The sequence below is a fragment of the Clarias gariepinus genome, chromosome 16 (assembly GCF_024256425.1).
Source record: "Clarias gariepinus isolate MV-2021 ecotype Netherlands chromosome 16, CGAR_prim_01v2, whole genome shotgun sequence".
Taxonomy (NCBI): Eukaryota; Metazoa; Chordata; class Actinopteri; order Siluriformes; family Clariidae; genus Clarias; species Clarias gariepinus.
In genome coordinates, this window is record NC_071115.1 from 27,864,062 (window position 1) to 27,877,500 (window position 13,439).

A 13,439-nucleotide genomic window follows, 5' to 3' on the forward strand; every position below is an offset into this window, starting at 1 on the left:
TCGAAATCTCGACCCGAAACTGCTTCGCTCCTCTCCGTGAGACGGCACACGACGCGCTGGTCATCGGAGATTCCATCGTCCGGTAGGTGCGTGCTACCACGGCTAAAGGTAAGGCGTACACACGCTGTTTACCTGGTGCACGTGTTCTTGATGTTGCTGCACAGGTGCCTGCGGCCCTGAGGAAGAACATTCGAGCTGTGGTTCTTCATGCTGGCACAAACGACATCAGGCTGAGGCAGACGGAGATCCTAAAGAAGGACTTCAGGAGCCTGGTTGAGAAGGTCCGCAGCACATCACCCACGACAAAGATCGTCATACCTGGACCGCTTCCCACATTTCAGCAAGGAATCGAGAGGTTTAGTAGATTATTTGCCTTTAATGAATGGTTACAATCTTGGTGTCAACAACAGAGATTATCCTTTGTTGATAACTGGAGTGTTTTCTGGGAGCGTCCTAGGCTCTACCACACTAGCAGAGCTGGAGCAGCGGTTCTTTCAGACAACATCTCCAGGACATTACGAACCATCTGACTGGCGGTAAGGCATACTGTAGATTCCAATCACATTAGCCACATCACAACTCACCATACTAATAGACGCACACACATAGCTTGTCCTATAGAAATTGTGTCTGTTCCCCGAATAGTGAGAAAAAAGAATAAATTTGTTAAATTTGCCCGAAACAATCTGATAACCATAAAACCAGAAAAAGGCCAAATAAGTAATCAAAATCTAGCTCTAAAGTTTGGACTTCTCAACATTAGATCCTTTCCGCCTAAAGCACTTATTGTTAATGAAATGATCTCGGATTATTGCCTTGATGCACTCTGCCTCACCGAAACCTGGCTTAAACCAAATGAATATATTGGTCTGAATGAGTCTACTCCGTCAGGATATTTCTATAAGCACGAGCCCCGTCTAACTGGTCGTGGTGGTGGTGTCGCCACTATCTACAATGATGTACTCACTGTTACTTAGAAAATAAGGCCCAGGTTTAACTCATTTGAAGTGCTCATTATTAATGTTGCACTCAGTAAAATACATAATAAACCCATGCTATATTTTACTCTGGCCACCGTGTACAGACCCCCGGGGTCATATGTCGATTTTCTTAAAGAATTTGAACATCTGCTATCAGACCTATTGGTTAACTCTGACAAAGTGTTGATAGTAGGAGACTTTAACATTTATGTAGATGCTGCTAATGACGCTTTAGCACTCGCATTTATGGATTTACTAAATTCCTTTGGGGTTAAACTAAATATAAATGGAGCAACTCACCGCTTTAATCCTACACTAGATTTAATTATATACCATGGTATACGTAGATGTCTCTAATATAGAGATCTTACCTCAAAGTAATGATATCACAGATCATCACCTCCTGATATATACTCTACCCATAGAACAGATTAGCTGTGTCTCCCCACGTTATCAATTTGTTAGAAATATGAGTCCGACTACTAAAGACAGATTCACAAGTAATCTGCCGGATCTGTCACAAATTCTTATTAGACCCCTAAATGCAGACGATATAGATGAAGTGACTAGCAGCATGGGCACTATTTTTACCAGTACATTAGACACTGTTGCTCCCATCAGATTAAAAAAAACAGAGATAAAACACTTGCACCGTGGTACAACAGTCATACTCGCGCCCTAAAGAGAGCAGCCCGTAACCTCGAGCGAAAATGGAGGAAAACTAAATTAGAAGTTTTTCGAATTGCGTATAAAGACAGTATGTGCAGCTATAGACAGGCTCTAAAAACTGCTAGGACCGAGCATCTTAGCCAACTGATAGCAAGAAACCAAAACAATCCCAGGTTCTTATTTAGTACAGTGGCTCGCCTAACAAAACCTAAGAGCCCGCAGAGAGTATCCCATCACAGTTTAGAAGTGAAGTCTTTATGGACTTCTTTAATGAAAAAATCAATAGTATCAGGAAGAAAATAACGGAGGTTCAACCTCTAATAGTATCTCACGATCCAGTTCAGCCTATAGCTTCACATTTAGATTTTCAGTGCTTTACAGGTATAGGACAGGAAGAGCTGTATAAACTTATCACCTCAGCTAAATCAACAACGTGCCTGTTAGACCCAATACCAACCAGATTTTAAAAAAAGTGATGCTTCGGTTGGAAAGCCACTTCTAAACATTATTAATTCTTCATTATGTCTAGGTCACGTCCCTAAACCTTTCAAGTTGGCAGTTATTAAGCCGCTTCTTAAAAAATCTAATTTGGACGCGAATGAAATAAATTACAGACCGATTTCAAACCTTCCGTTCATATCAAAAATATTAGAAAAAGTAGTATCAGCTCAATATGCACACATTCTTGCAGTAAAACAACATCCTAGAAGAATTTCAGTCAGGTTTCAGGCCCCATCATAGTACAGAAACTGCACTAGTTAAGATTGCGAACGACTTGTTTTTAGCTTCAGTCCAAGGCTGCATCTCAATACTAGTCTTACTTGATCTTAGTGCTGCATTCAACACCATAGATCATAATATTCTCATAGATCGCCTACAAAATCATATAGGTATTCAGGGGCAGGCATTAAAATGGTTTAGATCATACCTGTCTGATCAATACCATTTTGTAGATCTAAATGGAGTACCTGTAATGCCAGTGAAATATGGGGTCCCACAAGGGTCAGTTTTAGGACCTCTGCTGTTCTCAATATACATGCTTCCCTTGGGAAACATCATTAGAAGGCATAAGAATAGTTTCCATTGTTATGCTGATGATACCCAATTATACATCTCAACAAAACCAGACGAAATACCCAATTTGTCTAGATTAACTGAGTGTGTCCAGGACATAAAAGATTGGATGACCAATAACTTTCTTTTACTAAATTCAGATAAGACAGAGATATTACTCATCGGCCCAAAAACCAGCACACAACAGCTTTCACAATTCAGCCTGCTTTTAGAAGGATGTACTGTTACTACCAGCAAAATAGTAGAGTAGGCGTAATAAGAGCTAGGCGTAATATAGACAGTAACTTGTCCTTTGAAAATCATACAAACCGGATTCCAAAAAAGTTGGGACGCCATACAAATCATGAATAAAAACTGAATGCAATGATGTGGAGGTGCCAACTTCTAATATTTTATTCAGAATAGAACATAAATCACAGAACAAAAGTTTAAACTGAGAAAATGTATTATTTTAAGGGAAAAATATGTTGATTTCAAAATTTCATGGTGTCAACAAATCCCAAAAAAGTTGGGACAAGGCCATTTTCACCACTGTGTGGCATCTCCCCTTCTTCTTACAACACTCAACAGACGTCTGGGGACCGAGGAGAACAGTTTCTCAAGTTTAGAAATAGGAATGCTCTCCCATTTTTGTCTAATACAGGCCTCTAACTGTTCAATCGTCTTGGGCCTTCTTTGTCGCCCCTTCCTCTTTATGATGCGCCAAATGTTCTCTATAGGTGAAAGATCTGGACTGCAGACTGGCCATTTCAGTACCCGGATCCTTCTCCTACGCAGCCATGATGTTGTGATTGATGCAGAATGTGGTCTGGCATTATCTTGTTGAAAAATGCAGGGTCTTCCCTGAAAGAGATGACGTCTGGATGGGAGCATATGTGGTTCTAGAACCTGAATATATTTTTCTGCATTGATGGTGCCTTTCCAGACATGCAAGCTGCCCATGCCACACGCACTCATGCAACCCCATACCATCAGAGATGCAGGCTTCTGAACTGAGCGTTGATAACAACTTGGGTTGTCCTTGTCCTCTTTGGTCTGGATGACATGGCGTCCCAGATTTCCAAAAAGAACTTCGAATCGTGACTCTTCTGACCACAGAACAGTCTTCCATTTTGCCACACTCCATTTTAAATGATCCCTGGCCCAGTGAAAACGCCTGAGCTTGTGGATCTTGCTTAGAAATGGCTTCTTCTTTGCACTGTAGAGTTTCAGCTGGCAACGGCGGATGGCACGGTGGATTGTGTTCACTGACAATGGTTTCTGAAAGTATTCCTGAGCCCATTCTGTGATTTCCTTTGCAGTAGCATTCCTGTTTATGATGCAGCTGGATTCTGCTTTATGATGGTTGGAGCTTCGCATGCTGCTCCTGTGCTTCCAGTGACCCAGACCCCATCTGCCCTCTGCACCTACTGACTCCCTATGCTGAACTGGACTTCATGTTAATCTACACAACTTCTGTTATATTGAACTTTCACCTGCACAACACACATGATGTTATTTCTATCTGTTATCACCCAGATGAGGATGGGTTCCCTGATTGAGTCTAGTTCCTCTCAAGGTTTCTTCCTTGCCACCATCGCCGTCACCCTTGGCTTGCTCATCAGAGACATTTCATTCATCATTCATTCATCTAATTATTATCTAGACACAATTTTTTACACATACACACTTCCAAATATTTTCTTTTCTAAAAAAAAAAAATAAAATCTTTTATTTTTGTGAAGCTGCTTTGAGACAATGACCATTGTTAAAAGCGCTATATAAATAAAATTGAATTGAATTATTGAATTGAAAACTTAAAAACATCATGCAGTCTACAGTATATTGAAGCTTTGAAGCAATCAAGGTACAGTATTAAATCATATCAAAACAGATCAGTGTATCAAAACTATTATAGTACGAAGGGGCTTCGTTTTGCAAATCAGTTTAGATGAAAAACATTTTTTCGGCCACAAAAGCATGGCAGCGGGCTTGGTCTTGGACACTTTATATATATATATATATATATATATATATATATATATATATATAAATAGAGAGAGAGAGAGAGAGAGAGAGAGAGAAATAATATAGAGAAAGCATAATACGACTGTCCCTGCAGTAAATAAAAATAAAAGTATCAAATCCAACTATTAAGTCTGATTTAATTGCCATCATTAATCATTTTTATCTTTTAAACCTATTTTAGGACAGAAATGTCCACTCTGTCTTCTTAATTTATCTTAAAAAAAAACCTACAGTATTTGCCAACAGTGCACACAAATAAATTCACACCTATCGTGAATGAAAGGTGTGAAGAGATTCCGCAGAATCTTCTGACACAATGCTTGCTCTAAAGGACTATACTCGACATGAATATAGAGAATAAGAATCATATTTATAATAAGATAATTAATTAAATAATAAAATTATATCAAATAAGAACTTTATCTAAAAGCCAGACTGACCAAATTTCTCATTCACTGCTGAAGTAGTTAAATATGCTTATACTGTAGATACGTAGGTTACATTTTAAAAGTACAATCGCAAGTAAATTACAAACGGCATGTAATGTTGTAAAATATGAATTAAACAGCATTAGACACAAATATATGATATAGTAGTATATATGCAATGAAAAAGCTATTTACACATGAGAGCTCAGATGTAAAGCAAACGGGATTATTAATTTATTGTGTATATTTAACTTCATTCAGCTGTTTAAGTTATAGGAAAAATAACGTTCCTACCAGCCCACTATTATTTTCTGTTCAAATTTAAAGATTCCCGTGTGTGTGCAAATAGACAAATTTTACAAAGAATACAAAAGTGTATAATCTTTAATAAAGTTAGCCTAATACAATTGTAACGGAATGACAGACTCAACAGACTAGATCGAGAAAAACCCGAACGGACGTTTTATTAGCAGTTTTTGAAAAATGGAGGAAGGGAAATGAGAAACCGGGTTGGCTTAGCTGTGAGGTTGGAGCTGGTGGACGAGACGACAAACAGGGGAGACACAGAACGAGGAGCAGACACTGGACTGTAGACACGATGCTGGGGCTAGGAACGCAAAGAGCGATTGACGAGGTGCAGAGCGGAGTCTGTATTCCATTGATGAAGTCAGACGCGGAGTGAGGGGAGTGCGGTGTATTTGAGGTGTGCTGTGATGAGAATCAGGTGTGCATGTTATTAGAACTCAGGTGATTGGGAATGGAGATTGAGGGTGGAGCCTGGCGTTTCCGTGACAACAATATTGTTTCTAATGATGAAGCAAACATGATTTTGAACAAACAACATTTATTCTTTAAATACAACGCGACAGCGCACTCTGAGGTGAAGCGCACCCACAGGACCCCCAGTTATGCCTCTTCTCACCTTTCATGAGAGGTGTAAAGTTATCTAAACAGTTTCGCTGATGGGGGGATTCGCAGAATTGGGGGTTTTAAAACAAAGACCGAGCAGACGTCTCTACCTAAAATATTTTTCACCAGCAAAACACCCCTCTCTCTCTCTATATATATATATATATATATATATAGAGAGAGAGAGAGGGGGGGTGTTTTGCTGGTATAAAACATTTTCTAAAGCCTTCCTCAATCTGTCCCTGCTGGGTCACGTCTCTTACCACCTCCTCCTCCTCCGAATCAATTTTATTAGCTACTCCTTCTTCACGTTACTCTGTTCTACACTCCCTTGTGCCGCTCCGGCAGCCTGAGCAGTCTGGACTGCCTCTGCACTGTTGCTAGATGTTGATGGCCCTACACCAGTTGCAATTGAACATGTGGTGGTGGCAAACATTCCTGTGATTTTCGCATATTTTACTGCTTCCACTTGTAGGCTTTTACGTCTTTTCTCCCGCAGCTTCTCTGCACCCCCCTTGCACTTTTCTGGTTTATCCATTGTTATGGACGTACTCATCTGAAACTCCGGTCGAACTCTAAATAGCAGATTTTGCCAAGGGGAGATGAGGGCTGGCCAGGAGGGAGGCAGGGCGTGGCCTGAGATTTTATTGGACTAGCTCAATGTCCTTTAAGACAGTCAACCAATGGGCTGCGATTCGTGTCTGAGATACTCTACCGTTGCGGTAATAAATAAATTACTAAATTACTAAAATAAATTAATTATTAAAAAATATTCAATTATGACTGACAGCACAGGCCCAAAAATGTGCGTGGGCCCACTGGGCATTGCCCGGTATGCCCTATGGTCAGTCCAGGCCTGCTCTATACACAGTAATATTCTTTGGTATTTTTATTTAAAAAATAAAAACGGGTATGGGGCTATTTTGGTTTATTAATCCTCGTGCCTGGCTTAGGTTTAGTATTCAATGTGCATCGTTTGTACATCTGTTATTTTAAGTATCATAACACTCAGAAAGACCTTTTATTTGGGGTTAAGGGACTGATGTGCCTAACATTTTTCAGCAGATCCTCTGTTTCACTAAATAATCCTTGACTTTTCATGAGTATGTAAACCTCTTGACACCTCTCTCTCTTTCTCTCTCTCTCTCTCTCTCTCACACACACACACACACACACATATACATAACTGCATCATTCCTTATAGCATGCCCATAACACAATGTAGTTTTTGTTTAGTCAGCAGAATAAAAAATAAAAGCTCCAATAATGCTCTGTTTTTGTGGAGGCCATTGAAATCTGGAAAACAATATTTTTTTGCCTGAAAATAGCCTGAGCATTATACAGTAGTAATATATACAGTATAACTTCCATATGTTATTTTGGTACTGAAGTTTCTAATATAAACGAATCATTTACCAAGGAAAGGGGTTTTTTGTTCCTTTATAAAAAGCTGCAAATCCTCCATGAAATTAATGTCTTGTATGCTTTAAATATGTTTTAAATACTAACTCCTTCCCTCACCATCAGGTATGCAAATACAAGCATCGGGGCTGTATATCACTTTATTTGATGTGATGTCCTCTGTTAAACTTAGAAGAACAGAGGAGACAAACAACACACACCATGTTCTCAACATCTCTACTGCTCCTGCTGGCAGCTGCTTCCTGTGAGTGTTTTATTTATTATATTATATTATATTATATTATATTATATTATATTATATTATATTATATTATATTATATTATATTATATTATATTAATTACATTACATTATATTATATTATATTGTAATTTTCTATAATAAATACAAAAAAATGTGAAGCGTACTATATATAATGTAAGATATCACATTATTATTTCTTCTACAGATGTACACGGTGATGAACTGACTCAGCCTGCTGCCATGACAGTCCAGCCAGGCCAGAGTCTCTCCATCCCCTGTAAGGTTTCATATTCAATTACAAGCTATGGTACATTTTGGATCCGCCAACCTGCAGGAAAAGCTCTGGAATGGATTGGGTATATCAGTGCTAGTGGGAGTACAGCTTTTAGTGACAAACTGAAAAATAAGTTCAGCATCTCCAGAGACACTTCTACTAACACAATAACAATTCAAAGACAGAATCTGCAAACTGAAGACACAGCTGTGTATTACTGCGCAAGAAACACAGTGACACAGAACAGTGGATTCCCCTTACAAAAACTTTGACATGTTTAAGCAGAATAAAATTATAATAGGTTATGGTCATTTTAAACACATTTTTTTAAATAAAAAATACATTCATCAAAAATGTCACTTTATTGTACAGAATATTTAATAATCAGTTGAAATAAAGGTTCAGTTAATAGATTTGGGAAGAATACAGCATGTTTACAGCCGTGTGCTTCATTAATTTTGTTCTCATAGTTTGACGGCTGATACTTGGAACAACTCAAGGATGGAGTAGAGTTCAACAAATAAATTGTTCAAAATTACTCAACAAAATGCATTTTCATTCTCATTCAGTATCATTAAATTCTCACTTTGAGCCATCTTAGTTGACTTTTTAATTAATTAATTAATTTATTTTTTTAGTTTGGCTTATTGCTTGTACTAAATTAAAGACTCTCGATTAATGGAATAAATAAAATAAAATTAGTAATGTTGAAAAATAAAACACTTTATGACATGTTGTAACAAAACACTTTTATTTCTTCTTTACTATCACTAAACTTCTCCAATTCTGTGTACATGTCTTTTATCAGAAATGTGCAACAGCAGTTGATTCTGTATACAGGGCTGAGTAAATCCACATTCATACAATAGCTACATTTCTATGGAATTCTCATAAAACTTTAAGATAAAAAAGTAACATTTGGGTAAATGGCCTTCCTGAAATGGTCATTAAATTAGAAAGGGTTTATTTAAAATAATTCTCATTGGAACTCTCTCTTACTCAATCTCTCTCATTGTCTATGCCTGGACATGGTGCCAATCTATCACAGGGCACACACATACACAGACTTACACACTAATACACACATCACAGGCATTTTGGGAATGCCAATTAGCATGCCATCATGAACATGCAAACCCAAAACATGCACACAGAGGTGAGAATCAAACCTTGTTGGGAATCGAACCTGGACACTAGAGGTACAAGGTGATAGTTTTAACATCTAAGCCACTTACACAATCACATTCTTACTGAAGCAAAAGTAAGTGAAAACAAATACATATTAAATAATACAATATTTGATTAATTATTAATAAACATATAACTTATGGGAAATAATTGTACTTAATAAAAAAAAACTAAAATTATCAGAACAGAAGATATAGAATATTTTCCTCAAATGAAATTGCAATTGTTTTTTTTTAGGAACTGGTTTACACAGGAGTATGAATGCAAATATTTGGAGCAATACATTACTTTGTGAAAGACACATATTTTGTTATGTTAAAGCCTTCTTCCAAAATAGATACAATTCATTATTTTCCTCAAATTCTTACAAACAATGTAAAAGGAGTTTGTTTGAAATCTTTGCATATTCATAACAAATAAAAGATGATTTTTTTAAATATATTTTCAACCCTATATTCACAACCTTTATGACACTCAAAATTAAGATCAGGTGCATCCTGTATCCACTGATTATCCTTGTGATATTTCTACAACTTGATTGGAGGATGCCTGTGGTAAATTCAGTTGATTGGGCATGATTTGGAAAGGCACACAACTCTATATGCCTAGTTTGTTACCTAGGCAGCTTATTACCTCTGGGCAAGAAATTCAACAGAGCTGTACATGTTGTTACAGGGATCTTCTTCCACTCCTTCATACAGTATGATATCCCAGAGCTGCTGGATATTAGACACCTTCCACTGGAGGATGCCCACAGGTGCTTAATAGGGTTCAGATCTGGAGATGTACTTGGCCACCCAAAAACACATGAACATGATGAACTTTGCATAAGTAAAAATATACAGTTTTTATCACTTTGGGTGTACTCACTTTTACTGACAGCTATTTTGACAGTAAATCTATACTGTTATACAAGCTGCACATTGACTACTCCAAGTTTCATTTCTATAGTATTGTCCTTTCAGAAAGGTGGCACAGTGGTAATGGTTAGTGCTGTCATCTTGAACCTCCAACGTTCCCAAATTTACAGTAGTGTGTGAGTGAGTGCTCTGCATTGGATTGGCACCCTATCCAGGGTGTACCCTGCCTTGTGCCCTGAGTCTCCTGGGATAGGCTCCACGGCCCCGTGACCCTGAATACAGGAATAAGCAGTATAGATAATGAGTGAGTGAGTGAGTGAGTGAGTGTCCTTTCAGAAGATATACTAAAATGTTTACTTAGAGTGTATACACAGCTCTGGAAAAAATTAAGAGACACTGCGATTTACTCCAGAAAATGTCTGGAATGTCATTAAGAGGAAGATGGACGGTCACAAACCATCAAGCAAAGCTGAGTTGTTTGCTTTTTTTGCAAAAAGAGTGGTATAAAGTTACCCAGGCAATTAAAAAACTGGAGAGTATGCCAAAACGAATGAATGCTCTAACTGCTAATCGGGGTTATCAGGGGCATTTTCAAGTCATTCCTAAGAAAAATTTTAGATTATTTAGAAATATTCTCATAAGAATATTTTTTTTGAAAACAAAGATTTTTATTTGTTATATATATTGTGGCGTGGGTGGGGTTTGAGTAATAACCATCATGCTTTGCGGGAGGGACTGTTATGTGTTCACCGTGTTGGGGAAATGTGTCTGGGGTAGTGGCTTCGGCCAGGGTGTGTGTGTGAATCAGAAGTGTGTCTTGTTGATTGTTTGTGTGACTTTCGTGCTATGGAAAATAAAGTACTCCCAGCCATTTGCATTGGGCAGCAAGGAAGCTCACTCGTCTCTCCACGCTCATTGGTAGCTGTGAAAAACGCTACAATATGATGTTTTTGACATATTCACGAATCACGGCATTCACATTTTATTATTCATATCTTTTTTAAATCATAAAGAAACACCTGTGCAACTAATAAAAGACAGAATGTTACAATTCCACAAAGGTTTCTTAAATATATAAATTATATGTGAAAAGTGACACATTTGCAGTAAAAGAGTGTATTTTAACATTCTCTAAAAATCCCCCAAACACACATAGTTCACACATAATACGCTTTATTCACACCCTGACTTTTTCTGTCTAACATGGCTGTTCTTTGTTATGATTTCCCAAAATGTAAAAGTTTAAAACTGAATTATTTACCTGACTTATTGTAATGAAAAGGCAAATGTCTGAGTGAAGGGATATGGAAATTAATGGTGCGATGGCTGACTGGCATCACCAGGAGCATTCTGGCATGTTTATAACTCCATATATTGAGGAAAGCATTGTGCATTGTTTCATTTAAATAGATTAATACTAGTGAGAGTTATTACAGAATATACAGGTCCTCTTCAACCTGTATAGTCCTAATATTTTATAATATAAATAAAACTATAAAAATGTATTCACCTGGGAGTGAATGAACCTGTACAATTATTTGTTTATAAAATTAAGTTATTAAGGTTTATTAAACACAGAACAGTTTTTTTTCCGCCGACGGTATTTCTTTTTGCCACCATATACATTTGTCTAGTACACCATGCATACAGTACACAATGTATATTTTAATTTTTCACTATATTCAATACAGTGCATACTGTACAGTATGTACATATAAACAAAAATTATATGTAACATTTGAGCAGTAGTGCAATTACTATAAAAATTGTGTATTTCACGTGCACAGACATTTGAAATGTATTATTCTGTCGCATTAAGCCTCAAGGTCAGTGAGGGGCGCTCTTTCTCTATTCATACAACATGCCGGGGTTTAAAGGACTGAGAGAGTATAACAAATATGACAGCATGTTCTTCTAGGGTTAAAATAAAACTCATAAACTCTAACTGAAACATTGTTACAAAGCTAAGAAATTACAGATCTATTATATCCGTGCTATTAAGCTTGGCTGCGTAATCCTCATTGTTTAATGAATTAGTCAACTCTTATACGGTAGGTTACTCATATTTTATGAATTGTTGCATATTTTTTTACTTTAGCAGGAGATGTGTAGCATGTAACAAGACATATGTGGCTTTATGAAAGCCTAAACACTGTTATGCAAATCAAACGCCCTATAAAATGTTTGTGGTGCTCTGAAGAAGTGAGGTTTTGGGACCAGGTTTCACTCAAACCATGTTCCCTTTCAAAAGCTACACTCAATGCTGCGTTTCGTCGTGACTGGTTGTAAAGCACGTGTGTGTCAAACACGCCAAAATTTTTGGCATATATAACCTCGGTCAGGTGACGTCATTCGATTAGGTGCACCTGAAGGTTATAAATAGGCTGGCAGGTATGTATCTTAAGGTACGAAGCACTGTGAAAGACCAGCACCCTCAGTAGACCGGTGTTCAATTCCCGCCGCCACTGGTGTTTTGGGAGATAGCGGTTTCCGACAAAGTGTTAGGTGCTCGGTTCCCTCCGGTCATGTTTCAGGACACCGAACACCTAACAGCCACCACCATCACCCCACTTCTCCACTTAGCTAAGCGACAAAGCTACCGCCCCTTCGGAGAATCTGGCAGCGTGTAAGCTACTGCCAAGCATGTCTCCCTGGCTACAGGATTCAATCATTGTGTTTCAACGGCGTGGGTTTTCCACTTCCGTAAAACCACAGTGAGCACCTCTGTTAATTCAAAATCACAGGCTTGCTGGAAAAAGGGGCCATAGCACATGTTCCCCTCCCAGACAGAGCCATTCGGCATCAACACGTCACCCTAGCTCACCTCATTTTCTCAACGACACAGAAAGTGTCCTCCTTCCTACACGAGGTATGATGTTGAGTGTCATGTGGAATCTGGAGAGGTCACTGCATGCGTGACTTGGACATCCTTCAGACAAAATTGACCTGAGAATGTTTCCGGTTCCTCTCCAGATCCCTTGGGCTGGCCGGCCATCTAATCAACGGACCACGTGCCTGTTCGTAAATGTGGAAATGTGGAAGTGATGTGTGGCCTCTCAATGTGAGAACTAAACCATAGATTTCGGTAACTACACTGGGTGTAACATCTGCATAGTGACACTATTTCACTTTTTCGTTATGCTAACATAAGCACCTCGGATACCTGTCGCTGCTGCTGTGGAAATATTACACTACGGATATTAAATATAGAATATTTATTGAAACAAAACTAATACCATTATAAAAAATATATAACGTAGTGAAACGGTAATAACTTATCGAAAATGATTCGATTCATTTACAAGATGTACGGAGATGTATTGATTTTATTTATTAATTTTATTTTTATTTTTTTTACAGAATATAAGCTTATATAATACTAAGGG